The 22,524-nt window shown below is 34.2% G+C and overlaps 1 protein-coding gene across 3 annotated transcripts in view; it reads left to right on the top strand.

The window, feature by feature from the left end:
- CADM2 (cell adhesion molecule 2) overlaps positions 1-22,524 on the top strand; it is a 1,060,955-nt gene that overhangs the window by 559,280 nt on the left and 479,151 nt on the right. The gene's annotated exons all lie outside the window — the stretch shown is intronic.

Here is a 22,524-nt window from a genome sequence, read left to right as displayed (position 1 = left end):
CCTTTGCTGTTGCTCCATGGCCTGCCCGGAGGGCACTGCCACTCTGTGCCATCAGACACCTCTCTGGTCTCAGGAGTGGTGCTGCAGCATGAGTGATAATTCTCTACTATTGAGAAAGGAAGTGGACTGTCCCATAGCACCTCTGTGTCTGCCTTGTGGGAAAAGCTACACAGAGAGGCCTGTATTATTTACCTACAGCCCATCACAGAATGAGTATAAGGAGGTGGAGAGTAATTTCAGACCCTTTCTAAAGCATTTCTTTTTAGGTTAAAAAGGATCATAATGAGCATTAAGATTTTGAAGGGGACTTGACAAATAAGCCACCATCTATGTCTGTTCCCCTGGAACATTTTAGACAGGATGTTTTGTGAGACTGTGGGCCTCAGACCTTCTCTGTGGCACTATTAAAATAAACATGTACAGCCTTGTTAAATCACAGGTGAGCTGAATTTCAAGTTACTGACAGCTTGCTTGGAACTCCCATTTAATCCTTAAATTTATCCGAAAGCTCTACTGATTTCAACCCACTTTCACTGGGATGGAGCTATTTCATGTTATGACCTCAGAGATAACATGGCATAGTCTAAGATGTTTAGCTAATATGAAATTGCTTTAGCCTGTGGCTTTGCCTAAGGATAAATGTGTGCCACCCTGGCCAACATGAAGAGGAAATTTGCAGCAGTGAGAGCTCGACAGTCTAATTAATTATTTAGAGGTTTCAAGGGGGGAAAAAGAAGCCTAGAGTCCCAGAGTTCCCATTTGCAATGCATTAAACAATCAGAATAATAAGAAAAAGCAGAGAGAGACTGTCGTGGCTGTCTGGAATGTGTAGTATGTAATTTAAGGGCCAAAATTAGAAATAACCTAGGCTCTTAAAGACAATTTTAAGTCTGAAGGTGGAAGGCAAATCCTTCTAGAATTGCAATACTATTTTTTTTTTCCTCCTTTTGTCTTTATTTTTGTATCTTGAAATGCCTGCAGAGCTTTACTTCCTTGCTTCCTAAATTGCCTTCATGTGTTAGAAGTCTTTGGCTGAGCATATAATTAAAATGTCCAAATGTGAACACTGGGGAGAAAGGTGTCTAATAAAGTAAGTGGCAAATGTGAATTTATTAAAAGTAGGTCATGTCATACATTGTAATAGCCTTCTTTGGCGTATCTCCTAACTTAAGAGATAAAAATAATGAAAGGATACTGCATACTTCGTTTTGAGAAAGGCATTTATTATAGAGCTACATAATAGATGCCTATAAATTAATTGGATAAATACCTGAAAGAAAGCCTCACCATACAAAGTAGAGTAAGCATAATCAATAAATGTGGGCCCTCTAAGTAGAGAGCTGCAGGGAGAGTCTCAAGGGGTCAGTATTAGCACGTGTTAAGTATTTTGTTTATGACACGCTCACATCTGTGGAATACAGTTTCTGATACCAGAATCAAATTAGCCAGGAAACACACAGTAGGGCAAAGCAACCTGCAGAGTTAACAGTAGTGAAATGAAAGTCATAATGAATATAAAATAATATTAAGATAGATAATACACAAGACAGATGTAACAGGAGATTCCAGTCTGGAAAACACTGAAATGGAGACATATGCATGGTACACATGGATGGCGGCAGTTAATTTTGAACTGCTTTTATACTTAAAAATAGTCATGTGCATCTAAGAGGAAAAACAAGAACTATAGGTATCTACACATACTAACTTCATGGAGTTTTTCCGGATACTTGATGGCAAGTGAATGGTCAATAGATGGCCTTAATAAGAACACATACATTTTGAAAGAGCAATCAATGGCTACTAAACATTTTTAGTGTGTGTTCTCTTTAGTGTTTGAAGAAATTTATTTGTTATAAAGATTTTTATTTATTTATTCATGAGAGAGACAGAGAGGTAGAGACATAGGCAGAGGGAGACTCAATCCTAGGACCCCGGGATCACGACCTTAGCCAAAAGCAGATGCTCAACCGCTTAGTTATTGAAGAAATTTAAATTAAACCATCTGTTTTTAACTACAAAATGAGAAAATTTTAAAAATGATGACAATAGTATTTGTTAACACAAATATCACTTACTGTATGCCAGGCATTGTACTAAGAGACTTAAGAGGTTAACTTATTTATAATAATAATAGTCTTAGACAGCACTATTATGAGGTAGGGGGTAGTGAATGAGGAGCCTAAGGTCACGTAACTCTGTGAACACAAGGAGTCTGGCCCCAGCATTTGTGTTTTGTTACTTTGTACCATGACTATCCAGTATCTCTGGGGTTGAAAAGATGCAGGTTGTATTGTGCACTTTAGATTCAGAGACTACAAATTGTGAATTGGTTCTGATCTAGGAAAGATCTCACAGGAAAAATCTCTTATGGGAAAAGAGGTTCAAGAGGTTCAAGAGTTTAGGTCCATGGTCTATTCCCTGAGATCAGCAGTTCTTGATGTGTAGTCCCAGCAACCATAGCACAGCAGCATATGGGAATTTGCTGCTAATGCAAATTCTCAGATCCTAACACAGACGAATTGAATTGGAAACTTGAGGGCAGTCCAGGTGGCTCAGCAGTTTAGTGCTGCCCTCAGCCCAGGGCCTGATCCTGGAGACCCAGGATCGAGTCCCACATTGGGCTTCCTGCATGGAGCCTGCTTCTCCCTCTCCTTGTGTCTCTGCCTCTCTCTCTGCATCTCTCTGTGTCTCTCATGGATAAATAAATAAAATCTTAAAAAAAAAAAAAAAAAGAAATTTGAGGTTGGGGCCCCTGTGATCTGTGTTTTAACAATTTCTCCACGTGATTCTGTTCCACTCTCAGGTTTGGGAATCTCTGATCTAGGTAGCCCAAGCTCTTTCTTATTGGTAAGTTAGAGCCTCACAAATCAAAGACACTCTTTAAATTTCCTAAATTTGTATGCATGTTTTAAAAGCAGCTAATTGTGTTGCTGTCGTCACAACAGCAATCAAGTTTCCATTTTTCTGAAGCAAAAGACAAAGCCTGTTGGACTGAGATGTCTTTCTTATCCTCGGACCGTCTCTCTAGGCTCACCTTCTGCTAAGCTTGCCTCTGCATTCTCTTCCAGCCGCAGGCCATTTGGTGCCCTGTGGCCATCTCATTGTACTCCACAGGCCTTTTGTACCTGCCTTTCCCAAAGTTGATAATATTTTCAATCTTCTCTAGTAGACTCCGACATAGTCTTAGATTTGATTTTTCACTTGCTTAGAAAATCCTTCACTGACCCCTGTGATTAGCAAGTCATTATTATTTGATCTTCTAACCGCAAGGACTTCTCTTGAAGCCTGCATTATGATTACACTTTATAATTACTGATACAATTAACATTTGCACCCTCCACCAGACTGTGAACATCTTTTGGATAGGTCCCATAAATGGCCTTTGATCATATGATTCACTGAACAAATGAATGCATGCATTCGTTCTATTTGATTCCTTTAAATTCCAAGAATGGTATGTTTTATCATGAATTAAAAGTCAGCATCTTTTCAAGAATCAGTTAAGGCAACATCTATGTAAAGAATGTTTTCTTATAGTTCATAAAAAATCATTGAAAATATTACAATGTTCCTTAGCTTTCCTAATATCCATACCTAATGATTGCATCTTTTTTGGATTACCTTTTCTGAAAATCCTGCGAAAATTCTGTACTTTCTTCAAAAAAAGTTTCTATCTTGCATGTAATTTCAAAAAAATCAGACACCCAGAAGTCCAGATAAAAATGCCATTTTATTAAAAAACCCACAACACTATTTTAGAAACATTTGTCTTCTGAGAATTCCATTCTGTCCTACTTTGACTTCTGTCTTCCTTATTAGTTATTAATTTGACAAAAGGACTATAAATTCTAAACTATTTTACAGTATTTTTGTGATTTATGCATACATACATAAACACCTTTTTTCCCCACAGGAGTGAAATATTTCAAATTTATAATATCCACCTTAACTTGTAAAGAAGGATACATTGCAGTTACTCCTTGAAAACTGTATCATTTATATCCCTTTTCTCACTTAATGAGTTAGTGGGACACGTCTTATAAATAGGGTATTGCTAAATAAACGCCATTTATAGAATGCCAAAACTGTAAATGCATAAAATATTTTAGACATCAACTATCCAAACATTTTATTTATAGGTGATGGAATTGAGGTCTAAATGTTATAACTGACTCATTAAAGATCAAACAATTAGAAAGCAAAACTAAAATTAGAGTTCAGTTCTATGACATTTGACTATGACATTTAAAAAATAAATTGGAGACAGGTGTACTTTATCAAGTATCAGAATCCAAAAAACTTACAATAATTAAATCATCCTGAAAATCTTTTAGGAAGACTTAAGTTATGCAGGACGATCTTATGAAATAGAGACTTTACAATTACGTTTTCCTTTAAGAATGCATCCTTGGTTTTTATTTTTGCTTTCTTTGTTTTTAATGTTCTTGACTACCTCTGTCTTGGTATGTATGATTGATGTTATATTCTTAGAAATTTAATTACTTATTTTCCATAATTAAGATTATTCACCAGAATAATTAAATAAATAAACAATACTAGGGTTAGTTAAGTAGGTAGATAACTGGCCATAGAAAAAGAATATGTGGATATACTTCTTTCTAACAGCATTAAAATTATGACCAAGAAGTTAATGATGATACTGATAATGATCACTATTTTCCAAGCATCTACTACGTATCAGATACTTCAGTTTATTCGTTATGTTTCATTGCTTTGAAAAAAGGAAAGAATCTGATATGATTCTTCTTACCTTTTTACAGGAAAAAAAAAAGTGAGTTTCTAGGAATGTAACCTTCCCGTGGACATATAATTGTTAAGAGCCACAAGCCTGGCTGATTTTGAGAAAGCTGATTTGAGCCACTTTGCTACATGGACTATTTACTGTCATTCTAGAAAATTACTAATTTGGCCTCCATTTCTTTAAAAAAACATTAGAATTCTATGATGCTACTTAAATGATATGTTTAGAATATGTAAACCACTTTAAACTATAATGTTCTCGGGATCCCTGGGTGGCGCAGCGGTTTGGCGCCTGCCTTTGGCCCGGGGCACGATCCTGGAGACCCGGGATCGAATCCCACGTCGGGCTCCCGGTGCATGGAGCCTGCTTCTCCCTCTGCCTGTGTCTCTGCCTATCTCTCTCTCTCTCTCTGTGACTATCATAAATAAATTAAAAAAAAAATTTAAACTATAATGTTCTCTAATAAGGCAATGGTTCTCAAACTCTGGTGTACATATGAGTCCTGAGAAAGCATTGAGAAAATGCTTTCTTCTAAGCACTTACTGCAGGAGATTCTGATTTAGAACTAGTGTGGGATATCCAGTGATGCATATTTTTATATGCACATCTGGGAGTGACAGTGGTCCTTGTCCCTGAGTAATTAAAAAAAAAAAAGCTATCAGAAATCAATAAACTATTAAAACATTAAAAAGTCTATTAAAAAGTTTATTTCCTCCCTCCAGGAATGAGCATCCATAAACTTTATCCTTGACAAGTATGAAAACAGATTATTTATATTACTATTTTAATCAGAACTCCAGAAAAAAAAAAAAAAAACAGAACAAAACAAAAACTCCAGAGTATTTGTTCTGAGTAAGAAAAGAAAGTTTAGATTTATGTTGGAATAAAATCTCAATGTGGTAAATGGTAAATTGATCCATTCTTTATATTTCAAAAGTATATTATCCGTTTTCTAAAATGTTACTGTATTTGAGGCCTCAGTAAATGAGATTTTTAAAAAAATGAATAAGTTAAGCATTGTTTTGAAAGTGCCTGATCAGTTTTTAAACTAGCTTTACAGGGATCCCTGGGTGGCGCAGCGGTTTGGCGCCTGCCTTTGGCCCAGGGCGCGATCCTGGAGATCCGGGATCGAATCCCACATCAGGCTCCCGGTGCACGGAGCCTGCTTCTCTCTCTGCCTCTCTCTCTCGCTCTCTCTCTGTGACTATCATAAATGAATAAAAAATTAAAAAAAAAATAAACTAGCTTTACACACATATATACAAGATGAAAAATTGTCATATTTTTGCTAAGATATGCACCTATATAAAAGAGCATAAAGGAAATTTTAAATTTTATTTGCTTAAAATTAACATGGGTTTATTCTGCCTCTGCTCAACTTTAATTTTTTTAATTTTTTTATTTATGATAGTCACACACAGAGAGAGAGAGGCAGAGACACAGGCAGAGGGAGAAGCAGGCTCCATGCACCGGGAGCCCGACGTGGGACTCGATCCCGGGTCTCCGGGATCACGCCCTGGGCCAAAGGCAGGCGCCAAACCGCTGCGCCACCACAGGGATCCCCCTGCTCAACTTTAAAAAACATACTTCAGATTACCGTTTTACTCAATTTAAAATCTGATTATTTTATTTAAAAAAAAAAAAATCTAAGTATGCCAGTCTTTTGCTGTGTCTCTTCATGTAACGTAAAATGTAGAGTTAGGTAAGTCATTTAGGAAAGCAATTATACAAATTATATGAGTATTTTTATGTACAAAAAGTATTTTATAAGTGGCTTATACTACACTAGCATGTGGGAATGTGGCTTTGCCAGTGCATTTGAAGATCTACGCTGCTTCATCACACTTCCCGATTCTTGCTTGGCATTTACGATGCAAGGTAATGCTTTTTCCATAAGATTTTAGATGCTGTTATTCTTGATTCAAAATAACTACTTTGGTCTAGATACTGACAAAAATAATGACAAGGAAAAGAAGATGGGGTGTCTATTAGTATTTGTCATCTTTCAGTGTGATTCAGATTGACTTAAAGATACTTCATATAACCTTGGGCAGCCCAGGGGGCTCAGCGGTTTAGTGCCTCCTTCAGCCCAGGGCGTGATCCTGGAGACCCGGGATCGAGTCCCACCTCGGGCTCCCTGCATGGAGCCTGCTTCTCCCTCTGCCTGTGTCTCTGCCTCTCTCTCTCTGTGTCTATGAATAAATAAATAAAATCTTAAAAAAAAAAAAAAGATACTTCATATAACCAAAAATAATTATGTTTTAAGATAATATGCATGAAAACAGGAAGAAAATGAATCTACCTTGAAATTTGGCATTATTTGAATTTGTACCCTAACAGTATGTTATACCTTTAAATTGCTCAGTATTTTTGCTAGAAAAATGTTTAAATTAAATTATGTGAGACCTAGAAATAACTTATTTCCTTTTTTTTTTTTACTTATTACCTTTTGAGTAGACATTTAGATTGTTCTTTGTTTCCCAAGATATTTTAAAACAATTCTCCAAAGTTACACATAGGACAGGATTCATACACTGTCATTTTAATTATTCTTTATTAACCACAACAAAATAAATAAATATGTATGTATAATTATGTGATATAAATAAATAAACAAATAAACACATCTAGGTTATGGTATGGTTTGTAACTTTTATTTTGTAATTTGGAAAGATATTTGAAATATTTTATATTTAAAATGTTTTTTAATATTTACACATTTTAATATTTAATATTTAAATATTTTAGTTTAGTATTTAGCTAAGACCTAGACTAAGCTCCCAAATATAACTAATATTGTCAGTAATATATTTTAGACCTATTCATATAAACATAGTTTTGTATACATGAAAAATATAACCTCAAAAACTATAGAGTAACTTTTTATATATCCATAGATTTACCTGAAACAGTGTTACCATTCACAATGTCTTAAAGTAAATTAAAAGAATTATGTAATATAAATAACTTGTAAAAGCCATGCAATTTACAATAGTAGTAGCAATTATTTAAATCTTGAAACTTCCCTCAAAACGTTAATGTTCTCCAACTCAATTGAGAGAAAGTACAGATTGCTTTAGGTCAGCAGAGAAATGATTTATTTCACAAGTGTAGCTTTCTGAATAACTTTGTATTCTCTCATTAAGAACAACAGTACAGGAAATCATTTACTGATCATTTTACAATGTACATAATATCCTGTGCATGCTTAGGCAACTCTATGGTGATTTACAAATCTAGACAGGCATCAAAATTACTGAACTTAGAAAATAATTCACAGTGTCAATGTGAATAAATTTCTAGATTTTGACAATATATTTAGTCCAATAAAATAAGGTTCTTTATTCATGAACGAATTTGAAAGGTATTCAAGCAGGACTCCTAAACCATTTACTCTGAATTATTGGCTTTATTATTTTAATACCATTTTCATGTCACTTTGTGGTAACCTTGTGACTGCATAGCAGAAACTAGAAAAACAGATCAGTGCAGAGTGAGATAGAGAGTTGTAAATCAACAAGTTCATTCTTTTTTTCCTTTTAGAGAAGGGAGGGGAAAATTATATTACAGTCACATTTACCTTATTGCCTCAAGGTTTCCTATCAGAATGAGCCAAGGTGATAAATGCAAATAAATAAAAATTAAAAATTGGGTTAAAAACAACATACAAATGCATACACACATGTGTGTCAGTATTGCAACTAAGATGAAAATTATCTCTGCTACTTGTGAATTTAGAGAGGACAGAGATCAGAGAATGGAATTAGGAATGAAAATAAAATGATAATCAACAATGACTGAAATAGTAGACTTTCAATTTTTCAAAATAATACAAAACTTTAAATTGGTGTTTACCCTGTTCAATTTATTCCTTTATTTTGTTTTTCATTTCTGAACAGGAGTTTCTTAGCAAAATCAAACATAATTAAGTATAATTATCACTAGTGTAAAACCCAATTTGTGGTTCTGTTTAAGGATTAAATACAAAATATACTCCTCCCTATGTTTTTCATAAAGGAAAATGAAACCATGAATACAACTGAAGTATTTATTGTAACAACAGTTTTGTGTTTTTGAGTATTTTGACAACACAAAATGATTCACTGGTTATAGGAAAGTGAGCCACAAATAAATAGATGCTCATTCTGCGTCTTGCAGGCATTTTGAGAATACTTAATCTATTACTGAGTCCATTCCTCATCCTGCATCCCATGTTCCCTGGCCACAAGATTTTATGCCCCATAAGAAATTATTTCACTATCGTTATGATGATAGTATTACTCAAAATTCAGTTTCATGCTTAATCCCATAGGCATAAATACATATATAAATGCAAAGCCAGTTTTGAGACAAAACATTTGAAAACTAAGAAAAAGGAGCAGATTGCATGCCTTTTAGGTACTTCTCGTATTTATTTTTCTGTTCATAAAATGAATTCTAATTTGACCTTAAGAATACAGACTATATAAAAAAAAAAAAGGAATGCAGACCATAAACACTTCTCTGATGTCTGAGTGTGTGTGTGTGTGTGTGTGTGTGTGAGAGAGAGAGAGAGAGAGAGAGAGAGAGAGAAAGGAATTGTGCTGTTTTTGTTTCTCAATTCCACAGCAATCTTTACCAGGAATTCATATGCTCATGTGCTGCCCATCAGATAGATTCAAATTATTATAAATAATACAAATATTACTGGAGGAAAAAGTCTGACTTTATTGTTTTGCATCTAAATTTTGTACATTAAACTAAAGATGGATTAACTTTGGTTTGCAGCAAACATTGGCTAGGGAAGCCTTGGTGGCTCAGCAGTTTAGCGCCGCTTTCAGCCCAGGGCATGATCCTGGAGACCTGGAATCGAGTCCCACCTCGGGCTCCCTGCATGGAGCCTGCTTCTCCCTCTGCCTGTGTCTCTGCCTCTCTCTCCCTCTGTGTCTCTCATGAATAAATAAATAAAATCTTTTAAAAAAACAAAACAAAACTTTGGCTAACATAAAAGCCTCTATTTGGGGAATAGAAAATAAGTAGTAATAATGATGTTGATGAATAATATGTAGAATGAATTTTCTTTTCAAAATTTCTTTCAAAATATCATACCAAGATAGTTAGTAGGATGATGGTTTTATCTTACCAGGCAATTTATTAAATATACAATGAGTTAATTTATAATTCAGCAGACATAAATTTATGGTTCTGATAATCCCATCAGTTTTCCACAGTAACATTTTCTAGAATATCTGCTATGTAAATGTGTACTTGTCAATTATATCCTTGCATCTGTTTGTTAACAGTGACTTAAGTTTTTATAACCAAAGCTTAAGTGTCTGCTTCTTCTACTTTTCAGTTTGGAGAAGTGTTGATTGAAAAGCTATCCCAATATTTAGTATGTATGAGGTCCCATGCAGGGTACAGATGGCATCTTAACCCCATCCATATGTTTAAAGCGTCTCCTTCATTTGGAAGTCTTACAGGCACCAAAACAATCATGGAGAGAAGTGGTCTTTAAATTTTAATTTTATCAAAATAAACTAGATCTCTTGTGTATAAAACCTTTGCCAGAAATGGATTTTCTTCAACAGACAGCAAGCCAAAACCATTTGTAAAGGCCAAAGAAAAGACTGCTAAGTATGCATTTGATTATATGAGAGTTAGATTAAATTATCTTTGTTTGGGCCATGATATTTTTGTTTATGCATACACTTTCTCAAGTATTTTTAAATACCTTTCAAATAGCAAGAGTCTCTTTTCTAAAGTCTTTTGAATTTTACTCTGGATTTCTTTATCTGTTATGTCATATGTTACAAATTATATATTCATGAACCTATCTGGTATAAATAAATACCAAATATAAGCACATATATGCATCAACGTTTTATCTAAATCATAGTTGGTAACATTCTTACTCTTAACATAAATTATTTTTTTTAGATTTTTATTTTGTGTTTAAAAAAGGCAGCTACTTTGATAAACATAAGATCCTGTACATTTTTTTATTCAAGTTCCTAATGGCAATGGCCTATCTTCCTAGGTTTCTTCCCATTTTATCAGAATGTAGTCTGTGTTTTATGGTAACATGGCCTATTAATGTCTTATTAAGCTCCTAAATTAATCTATATTAACAAATTCATAAGTCACAGCTTGTTTCCATCAGACAGGTTTAGTGAGGAAATATTTACTATATTTACTATATATTTCATTATATATTGACTATATATTTCATTTACTATATTTTACTATATTTACATTTACTATATGTGTTTTTAGCAGTTTTCTTAATAGAAGTTCAAGTTAAGCATTGAGAACAAACATATATTTTTTAATAAAATTATTTATATTACCTAGGCCATGATTCTGCAGCAACAATTCAAGCTGCACTTATGTTATGTCTAAAAACAAACCAAGATTTGCTAGGAAGTAGGTAGAGGGAAACTCCATTCAGTGATGGCAATTGTTTTAATGAGATTATTAATTTAAACTAAAAGTTTAAGGAACGAAGAAATTATCAGATTAGTGTTTCTCACCTGAGAGAAAGTTTGCTCCAGGCACCTCCTTATAAGCCTCCCTAAAGAAATTAACATAAACATGTCTATGTTGACAGCTAACGTGTCTTGGAAATGAGAAGCAGTTCTTTGAATCATAGTTCCAGTTTGGAGACTTAACCTCTCTGCTAGTTCTGAAATGCATAAAAGTGATTGTTTATGGATTAAGGATATGTAGAAGAGAGCTTATAGAAAAAAAATTCCTGGGAATATCTTCACTCTTTGCATGAAACATTCCTACATGCCTGCAGCTGCTGTCAAATGAACCATGAGGGGATTACACTTTTATCAACAGCCTGATTCTGCACCAGCAGCAGGTGCCCTGGCTCAATGACTAGCAAGGCCACTGATGCCACAGAACCTGAGTTTCTGGCATTAGTTGCTTTGTGTTAATACTGTTATTGATGGTGGTTCAAGCAAGATACAAGTTGCCAAGGATGGAGCTGAAGTACTAAATGTTGCTTTAAAAACATACAGGGAAGAAAGAATGAATTAAAAAAAAAAAAAAAAAAGACCCAGATTCAAGCGGTTAGCTAATTTCTTATGCTGTGACTGCCAAATACCAAAGTGCCGCTATGGGAGCTGTTGCCACTCGAGAGGCAGACACACCTGGTGGAGGAAATTGGAAGGACTGAAGAGTCAGTGCTGAAATTGAAAGTAAAGAGTGCCAATTCAAAGGCTGCATTGTGCAGGTACAGGATGTTTTCCTTCCTGTTCTCCACAAGGCATTTCTTTTACTCCCTCCTGTTTTGATCATAGACCAATGTTCTCAACTCTCAGTCACCAAACTGCTGTGGTTTGTTACTTATTTCTATTAGTTCTGAGTGGATAGTTATTCAGACAGGTTAGCCTATAAAAGAATTAAACTTTAAAATGTACAGAAAATAATATGGCGGTCATTCATGGACCCAGCCCCAACATCAAATGTAAACATTTTCCCATATTTTCTTATTTGCATATCTTACATATTCCCTATTTGATCTTCCATAGTAATAGGACCTTGACTTACGTAAAGTTGCTTAAAAGTTCAGCACAGGAGGAAGTCAAGTGTTTTTGAGTGCCTTCTATTTACCACCTCCTGTTAAAGGCAGTGAGGATACAGCCATGAACAAAACCATCTGTTCATCTGTTCCTTCATTCAAAGAAAATATATTACACCAGTCCTTTTCTTTTTTATGGACGGACATTGTGTTGAGTGCTAAGTGTTTAAAAGTAAACAATATGCAAGACATTTAGAGTTTAAAGACTCTACTCCAATTTACTAAATACCTTGCTTTTTACTTATATCAGGTATACAATTTTAGAGAAGTGGCATTTTTCACTGATCAAAAGCAGGAAGCAAAAAAGAATAACATCATTTTGAAAAGGGAGATAATAATCCAGAAAAATCTGAAAAAAAATTTTTGAAACATTCATCTCAGATTATAGGTGAAGAATAGAGGTCCAGTAAAGCTGAAGACATTTCCATAAATTTATGTCAACCTTGGTACGTGAAGCAGGGTAGTGTTCACTATGCAAAAGTTAGGTTCTTTGCCTAAAAATACATAGGTTAGTAGGAACATGAAATAAAAAAACATCTGGACTTGAGTTTGACTAGTAGTCTTATGAGCCATTTCATGACTGTTAACTGTAAAATTACTACTTAGCATCAGAAGACATGGGTAGCCCGGGTGGCCCAGTGGTTTAGCGCCACCTTCAGTCCAGGGTGTGATCCTGGAGACCCAGGATTGAGTCCCCTGTAAGGCTCCCTGCATGGAGCCTGTTTCTCCCTCTGCCTGTGTCTCTGCCTCTCTCTCTCTCATGAATAAATAAATAAAATCTTAAAAAAAAAAAAAAAAAGAATCGAAGACATGCATGAAGTGTTTAGCATAATTCCTAACACATAGCAGAATCTTAACGGTTGCTAGTTCCATTTTTATTAATTTCCTAGGAAAAATACACTTTTCTCCACATTTATAGCTTGATCTAAGATATAGACACACTCATCTTGTCCTTCTATTTATTTTTTTTTCCTGTGATTAAAGGAGGAAGAGATGTATGAGATAGCCAATAAAATATTTTACTGTACTTTGCTTCTGTGATACTATACCCCTTGCCCAAATCCGATCGCCTTCCCCATTTTAGAGACTTGTCCACGTGTGTCTATGCCAGTATCCATGTTATTCTTCATCACAAAGCTATCCAGTGTTCAGAAGCATCTAACTTGTGACTTAATAACATTTATTGCAGAAAGTCATTGTACAGGAAAGGCAATAATGTCCTTATATTGTCTAATCAGTTTTCTTGAAATATAAACACAGCACCATACCATAACATTTGGTTTCTATCATCTTGCTCAATTTATAAATTGAAACGGATGCTCCCGTACGTATCACGTGGGAAAATAAGATTCTATTTATTAGAAAATTATTAGGCGAAGCGACTGTGCCAGAATGTAAAAGTCACCTAGAAAATGAACTTGATAAATTATTAAAAATGGGAAATTCTGTTGGGGTTAAGAGGACAATGTCACATAAAATTCATTCAAACAGTATCAAATTTGGCAGAGTACCTGCAGTAAAATCTGCTTATGGTGGTATTGATTTTCAGGAGTTGAATAAGTAGATTAAAGTGGAAATTTGATGTTGAGTCAAATACCACCATTTTAGAACTTTTATGACTTAGAAAATAATTCCACATGTTGCAAGGATGGGAGATTTTTGCAGGGGGGAAAAAGATTATTTAGTTGCAGCATGAGACCAAAATTGAACTAATCAATTGATATTATTAAATTATAAAGAGACAAAAATAATACAAATAAAAGAGACACTGGAGTATCCTAAGGATGTAAGCTATGCATTCCATATATATTTATTTTCAAATAAATCTTTAGAATGAAGCCGTATCTTTAAAACCTACATCTAGTTGCAATTTAATAAAAAAAAATGTAAATACTTTAAAACAAGGCATGACAAATCTTAGTCGAGTAAAATTGCAGTAAGACTGATAGGACTGACTTTTTGCAATGTGAAACACACCGGATCTAGTAGAATGAAATAGAAGTGTATTCATAGTTTCAAGATAAGAAGAAAACCACTAGTTTTGTTTCCCCTTATTAGAACAAGTAAAGTTGTTTGAAAAAGAGTTGTATGGGTGGTGGGGTGGTTACTGGGAGGGAGCTGTATATAGATGAGTGCTATTTCAATTTTCTTGACATCTATGTACAAGCCAGCATGATCCCTTGTACAAAATCCCGGATCTATACAGGGCCACTAGAATTCACAAGTAGGTTCCAATGGCAATTTTCATTTTTCTGTGAAATTTTAAAAAGGGAGAACTCCAAGACTTTGAGTCAAGATCTTTGTTTACATATGGACCCACAGACACAGAGACAATGGAAAATAAAGCTAGTAGCTAAAATCTTCTACATAAATGGTTGATCCCAAAGGACTTTTATATGTGACAATTGCAGAGGCACCATATAAGCTGGGAAGGAAAGAGAATGGGACCTCCCTCATTACTATAAATATGATTTCTGTACCAACAAAACCTAGTTCTTAAAGCACAGGTGCCTTCTATTTATTCAAATCTTTAATATGACCCCAAAATACTTTAACAATACCCTTCCCTGAATTTCATTTAATTTTTTTTGTTTTTGTCTATACAATTGGAGTGTAAATAATTTCAAGCCTCAATAAGTATTTTGTCCCTATTAACATTGCTGAGTGTTGTTCTAAAAACTTAGTTGTTCAAATCTATTAAGTGCACTTTGCATGTAAATAATTTAGAAAGCGTTGTGTATTCCCTTTCTTGATTACATTATATTTATTGTGGTTAATATACATAATATATATACATGTATATACATGTATATATATACATAGAATAATATTTACCATTTTAAGTGTAGAATTCTATGGCATTAAGTATGTTCACATTCTTATGCATTTTCTCTTGAAAGAGATTGGCTTTAATGGTAATAATTATAGAACAGAAATCTTAGAGATGAGATATGTCTATATGTCTCAAGGAGATGAGAAGTCCTATGGGAGAATGTATTCCATGAGCCATCATCAAAAGGGTGGAGTTAACTCAGATAATGAATGACTAATACTTTGTGGTCTTATCCCTTTATTAATATTTATAGAGTCTGTCGCTTGATTTTAGGTTTATAGAATCTTAATTCTACACTTTATGCAATGGTAGTAAGATATGTAATGAATTTATTCTCAGGACATCAAATCGTGTATTTCTATGTGTGTTCACTAGAAATAATTTGAACAGACATCCTTGTATGTTTTTTCTGTAAGCCAGGAAAATACATCAATGAGTTCTTTAAAAAGATACAGATTTAAATACTTAGATATTATAAATTATAGAATGGGAGGAGCAAAATATGTAACAAGTATACTGGTGGACCAATTCATGATTAAAAAATGAAAACTACCTTAGGATGCTGAGAAATAACTCACCTAAGAAATAACTGTCTTCTAAATGTGGACTGGAATGGGAACTATATGTTGAATAGTTGTTATTCCACTGAAAAGTGCTGAGATATAAGATAAATATTCTATAGAGACACAAGATGTTTGTAGCTCAAAGTCTCAGATGTGTGTAAATCTAACATATGCCAATCAGGATACATCTGGCAATTTTAGGACGTGGACAAAAATTCACTAGCCATCATGAACAAAAGCAATTAGCTGGGTTATGGTGTTCTTAATCGCAGATGGTATCATGCCAATTTATTTATACCGCATGGAGTTTTTCTGTTTATGCTCATTGAATAGCATCGTTTATAATTGCTCATAGAGTTGTTTGGCTTTGTAACTTGTGTATATATCTGCCAACCTGTTTGTCTAGAAGAAAAAAATACTTTCAAATGTAATTTGAAGCACATTTTAAGCTACTTGCATTAACTATCTTTAAGAAGAGTTTCGAGTATTTGAAGAGACTGACATTTAGAGTGTATAATCTTTCATGTAAGAAGTTTCATCTTTGTCTCCTGAGGCTTCTGTTTACATATGAAGAAAACTGCAATGTGACATTTGCTAATAGTGTCTGCTGAAGGAATGCTACATCTTCAGGGTACCTTTTAGACTTAAAAATTATGGCGATTATTAATGAGATAAATGAAACCACTTTAAAACACAAAATTGCTTATTGTTTGAGTAAAATCATTATATTTGATATATGCCACTTTTTTATACCCCCCAATAATCTCAATTTAAAAAATGTTCATCTTGGGGGTGGGGCGAGGGGAGCCTGGGTGGCTCAGTGGTTTAGCGCCGCCTTCAGCCCAGGGCCTGATCCTGGAGACCTGGGATGAGTCCCACGTCGGCCTCCCTGCATGGAGCCTGCTTCTCCCTCTGCCTGCGTCTCTCTGTCTCTCGCTCTCTCTGTGTGTCTTTCATGAATAAATAAATAAATAAAAATCTTTAAATTTTTTTTAAAAAATGCTCATCTCTTTTTGTGATCGTATCTCTACTCTCCCTAAACAACAACAAAAATTCAGATTTCAAACGACTACTTATTAGATGTGTAAACTTGGAGAAAACAGTGTCTACTCAGCTCTAAGATAGGGATAATAAAACATTCCTATCTTTTGAAAATCCGGTGAGAGTATACACTAGAAAAATTTCAGTTGAGGATTACATGAAATTAAATATTATTTACAGTTTTAAGAATAAATGTACATTTAAAGAATTTCAAAACCCATCCATATTTAAATTCTTTTTTACGTAACATTTATTTATTTATTTATTTATTTATTTATTTATTTATTTAGGTTTAAGGACTCCAAGTTGTCTATGCATAAGTAGTTGAATGACCACTAAAATAGGGTTTAAAAGGAAATAGGTTTAGCAAGGAATGGCTGTAGCAAGCCATCTCTCTCCAAATCTCTCTTGAATTGTATAATGACATTTGAATGCTAGTAAGACTTCAATGCTTTTAGGAAAAAATTGCTTAATACTTCATTTTGTTAACTAATCAAAATTATTATTTGAAAATTTTTCCAAAACTTAATTTTGCAAATGGCTAACAATTGCATAAATATACATAGCAAAAAAATTTGTTGTATGTGTTTCCAAGGATTTTTTTAAAGAGCTTCTACATAAAATCCCATCAAAAATTGTCAGTAATAAGGGTACAAAATAAGAAATGATGCATTTTATTTATGTCTCAAAGGTGATTGATGAATTATCAGACTTAAAACTTGAGAACCAATTTATGAACCTATCAAATTCCCTTGACATATATTTTAAGTTATGAAAAACTTTCTCTACTTTTTTCCCTCACTCCAAAAATAATCTGTCCACTCAATATATATACATGGTTTCACCCTGACAGCGTCTTCTCTTTTAAATCTCATTTAAAGTCTCAAGCAACCAAAAGGCAAGTGAAAAATGAATCATTTAATGAAGTAAAATATAAGTAACTAGAAATGTATTTTTAAAAATCAACTATATAAATTGAATTTTACCTCTGATCATTGCTTTTCCTTGTGAAAGTTAACTTGAGTTTGAACATTTATTTCCTGCATTTTGAGTTGAGTGTATATAAACTTACCACCCTTATTTAGATTCATGTGTAATATTAATGCCTAAATAATACATTTCTTTCTAGAAAAAACTGGAAACTGGCTAATGGGCAAATATCTATCTTATATCTTATATCTATCTATCTCATAATATCTTATGGAGATATGCTACTTTAAATTATGACTTAGGTGTGTGTGTGTATGTGTGTAGTAACTGGGGAATAGATGGACTCATTATAAAACTATTTCTGGAAATGTTCTAATACTTACGTAGAGAAGCAATCTACAGGAAGTCATACTCAAACAGTCACAGCTTCAAACAAATAAAATGTACGGTGTCTGTCTTGACCCAAGACAGTGCTCAGAAAAAGTACTCTCTGCTAGTGGAGATTCAGCATGCATGCTAGACTTGAGACTTTCAACTATAATCAGGCCGTAGGACAAATTGGGTAGGAAAGCATCTTACCTTAATGACTCACATTTTAGAACTTCAGCTCAGTATCATAGAATCTGAATGTGTTAAATTTTTGCTTTCAGTTTAGTTGAGGTAAGGATTCTAAACTTCCAGCTCTTGCAAGAAATCTATGCAGTCCCATTTGATAACCAGGTTAGTTGGAATTTGAAAATGACAAGGATGCTCTTGCTGTATGCTGACCATTGTTTTCATGTTGGCCTTTCTATTAAAACAGGCAAAATTAACCACTGTCCTCAGTTTCAGGGGCATGTATGGTTTTCATAAACAACTTTATTCTATGTAATGAACAACTATGACTTTTTAATTGACTGTTTTCTTTGAATTGACTCCTAGGAATCAAAATATATTTTTATTTTTAGAGGGTTAAATGTATACCCTTGGCAATCAGGTAGTCCTCAGTTTGCATCCCAGGTATGTCACATTCTTCCTTTGACCCTCAATTTCTTTCATGTATAAAGAAGATAATGACTATCTCACAGGGTAGTATTGGTGACTAAATTGGCTGACACATAAAGCACAAAAAATAGTGCTTGGTACTTAGAAAGGTTAAACATGGGATGCCTGGGTCTCTCAGTGGTTGAGTGTCTGCCTTTGGCTCAGGGTGTGACCCTGGAGTCCCAGGATCGAGTCCCACATCAGGCTTCCTGCATGGAGCCTGTTTCTCCCTTTTCCTATCTCTGCCTCTCTCTCTCTCTGTGTCTCTCATGAATGAATGAATGAATGAATGAATAAATAAATAAAGTCTTTTTTTAAAAAAAGGGGTTAAACATATTGTGCGTAAGCTTCCTCAGGCATGATTGTATACATTATGAATTATGCCCCCTATAGGTGAGCACAATGCAACATGTGAGCAATATACTTTTACTTATTTTTCCTTTTAACACATTTTTCTTACTTTCTAAAAGTATGTTTAAAATTAGTATATTGCATGTATTTTGAGCCAAATGTAAATAATTTTTAGTAGAACACAGATAATAAACAAATTAAAATTTAGATTTATTTTTCCTCCACAACTAGATTATATACTATACAACCTTCATAGAGAAAAATACACTCCCTGATTTTGCTTAATTTCTTTTCTCTCCTTCCTGATGGCTAAAGTGCAAATGTTTGTTGGTATGTATTATTTTAGAGAAGAGAGGAAAGGCTGTAGGCAGAAACTGTGTCCTTATAGTTCACTGGAAATGATAGAAAGCACAGAAAAAGACCACAATTCACATTGTTTAATAATACAAGAGTGGTGTAAGAAAGAAACTTCACACAGATAAACGTTTGAAGTATAGACTGCAGGGTAAAGGTAAGGAAAGAAATCAGAACATGTAAAGAGTGATGAGGATAAAAAATGTCTGAAGGCCATATCCTACATGTCCTTCTTTGTAATTTTGAGGAGTTTGTACTTCTTTCTTCAAAAAGTCTGAAATCATTTTTTTGTCTTAATCAAATTTTTCTTTCTGAGATATTTATATATTCATGTGAAATTTTAACATATAGCAAATAATGTTTAAACATCCAAGGATCCCAGAACTAGAAAACAAATAATAAAATTATAATATCTTGCAAAACCAGATTCCAAGATCACAATTATTGGTATGATTCTATCAGAAGGATCCCTGGTGTTGCCTCACCTTGCCTCTACTACTATTCCTGATCCCCCACTATCACTAATAAATGTTACTTAAATGGAATCATAAATCGGGGCAGCTGGGTTCCTTAGCCAGTTAAGTGCCCGACTCCTGATGTCATGATCTCAGGGTGGTGAGATAGAGTCCAATGATGGGCTTTGAGATCAGCAGGGAGTCTGCTTGAGATTCTCTCCTTTTCCTTCTGTTCCTCCCCCTGCTCATGTTCTCTCTCTCTCTCTCTCTCCCTCTAAAATAAATAAATAAATCTTAAAAAAAATAAATGGAGGGGTCCCTGGGTGGCTCAGTGGTTGAGTGTCTGCTTCTGGCTCAGGTCATGATCCTGGGGTCCTAGGATGGAGTGCTGCATTGGGCTCCCTGCAGGGAGTCTGCTTCTCCCTCTTCCTGTCTCTGCCTCTCTCTCTCTCATGAATAAATAAATAAAATATTTTAAAAATTAAAAAATAGAATCATAAATAATATTACATGAACTTTTTGCAATTGTTTGGATTCTTTTCATTCAACCTAATTCCCTTGGATCTATACAAGTTGTATGTATCGATAGTTTGTTCTTTTTGGGCACTGAGTCATATTCAATTGTAAGAATATAATATAGTGGGGGTGCCTGCAGGGCTCAGTTGGTTCAGCATCTGACTTTGCTCATGTCATGATCTTGGGGTCCTGGGATTGAGGCCTGCATCTGGCTCCATGCTCAGCAGGAAGTCTGGCTCTTCCCCACCCTCTCCCTCGGTCCCTCAGGCCATCACTCATACGTGCTCTCTCTCTCTAATGAATAAATAAAATCTTTACCAAAAAAAAGAATATAATATATGTATTTAATCATTCAGCCATTGCATGTTTCTGGGTTGTTTCCAGTTTTTGGCTATTATAGATAAAATTGTTATGAACATTTGTGTACAGGATTTTGTGAGAATATGTTTTTGTTTCTCTGGAATGAATGCCCAGCAGTGCAATTGATGATTCATGTCATAGATGCATATTTAGCTTTATAAGAAACTAATTGTTTTACAAAGTGGCTGAACCATTTAGATTTTCACCTACAATATCTGAGTTATCCAGTCTCTCCAAATCCTTGTCAAGATTTTGTGTTGTTGATTTTTTTAAATTTTAGTCATTCTGGTAGGTGTGTCATGCCACTATAGGTTTTTAAAAGTGGATGATTTGGTCCCATCAGTGTTTTAGAAGAAGAAGCTTTCTGATGGCAACTATGTGGAAGATGGAAGGAAATGGGAGAAACTTGAGTAAATGATGTTACTTAGAAATGTATTGCAGTGATTTATGTTGGATAGAAAGACTTGATCCATGACTTGGCAATGAGGGTTAAGAGGGATTTCTGAGAGAATCTTACAGTCTTGCAAAGATGTTATTCAATATTTCTAGACAATTCTAGTTTGACAAATTAAAGTGAGTTGATTAAGTCTAATTCAAAGGACATTTCCTTTAATCTCCAGTGGCAAAGTGACCCTGCTATATGGGAACACAGTTTGTTATACATAACTGATATTCAGAGAACAATTACGTAACATAAATGTTTGGTGATTATCCTTTAAGTTAGATTGCTTTTATGAGTGTTGTTTGAAGATTTGACAGATTAATTTGAAAATTCAGAATAGTTATTTTAAAAAGATAACTCCTGATATATCTTTCAGTCTACATATTTATTTGACAATCTGCTTATGTACTATCTTTCAAATATCTGACAGATCATTTCTATTGACTTTGAAGAAACTTTTGTAGTCACAACAGAAGCCTAAATAAACATGAGTTTATAGTTAATGCACATGAAGATGGAGGCTACCAGAGAGGGTACCCAGTATTATAATGGAAATAGTTTACAAAACCTAAGTAATAAGTTTTTGAAAGCCTAATATATAAAAATTAATGTGAAGAATCAAAAAGAAATAAAATTATTCTTTAAGGAGCTGAACTAATAGATTTCAACAATGTAAATTATGAGATATATTTAGCTTCAGTCTTGTAGACACATGGAGTACTCTTAATGTCTATATTGTATTATTAAAGTTCCCTAAGTGCTGATATAAATTTTTTCTGAGGCATATGATATATTTTTGTGAGGTAAAAAATAGATAGCACTTAAAAAAAACTGATTTTCAGACTTAAATTAGAGTATCAAAAAGTACATAACCTAACAAAGTGATTGGATATAGCTTACATTATTAGAGATGGTTGTCATTATCTAAGGGAAAATATAGAATTCTGAGTTCTTCCATTACAGATAGAATCTATTGCCACAAATCTGGAAATTAATAAAACTTGTTTTGGAATGCCGGGACACCTGCACCCCGATGTTTCTAGCAGCAATGTCCACAATAGCCAAACTGTGGAAGGAGCCTCGGTGTCCATCGAAAGATGAATGGATAAAGAAGATGTGGTTTATGTATACAATGGAATATTCCTCAGCCATTAGAAATGACAAATACCCACCATTTGCTTCAACGTGGATGGAACTGGAGGGTATTATGCTGAGTGAAGTAAGTCAATTGGAGAAGGACAAACATTATATGGTCTCATTCATTCGGGGAATATAAAAAATAGTGAAAGGGAATAAAGGGGAAAGGAGAAAAATGAGTGGG

This window comes from Canis aureus, chromosome 30, assembly GCF_053574225.1.
Source record: "Canis aureus isolate CA01 chromosome 30, VMU_Caureus_v.1.0, whole genome shotgun sequence".
In the NCBI taxonomy this organism is placed as follows: Eukaryota; Metazoa; Chordata; class Mammalia; order Carnivora; family Canidae; genus Canis; species Canis aureus.
Note: the sequence above shows the minus strand (reverse complement) of the source record. Positions and strands in the feature narration are given on the sequence as shown.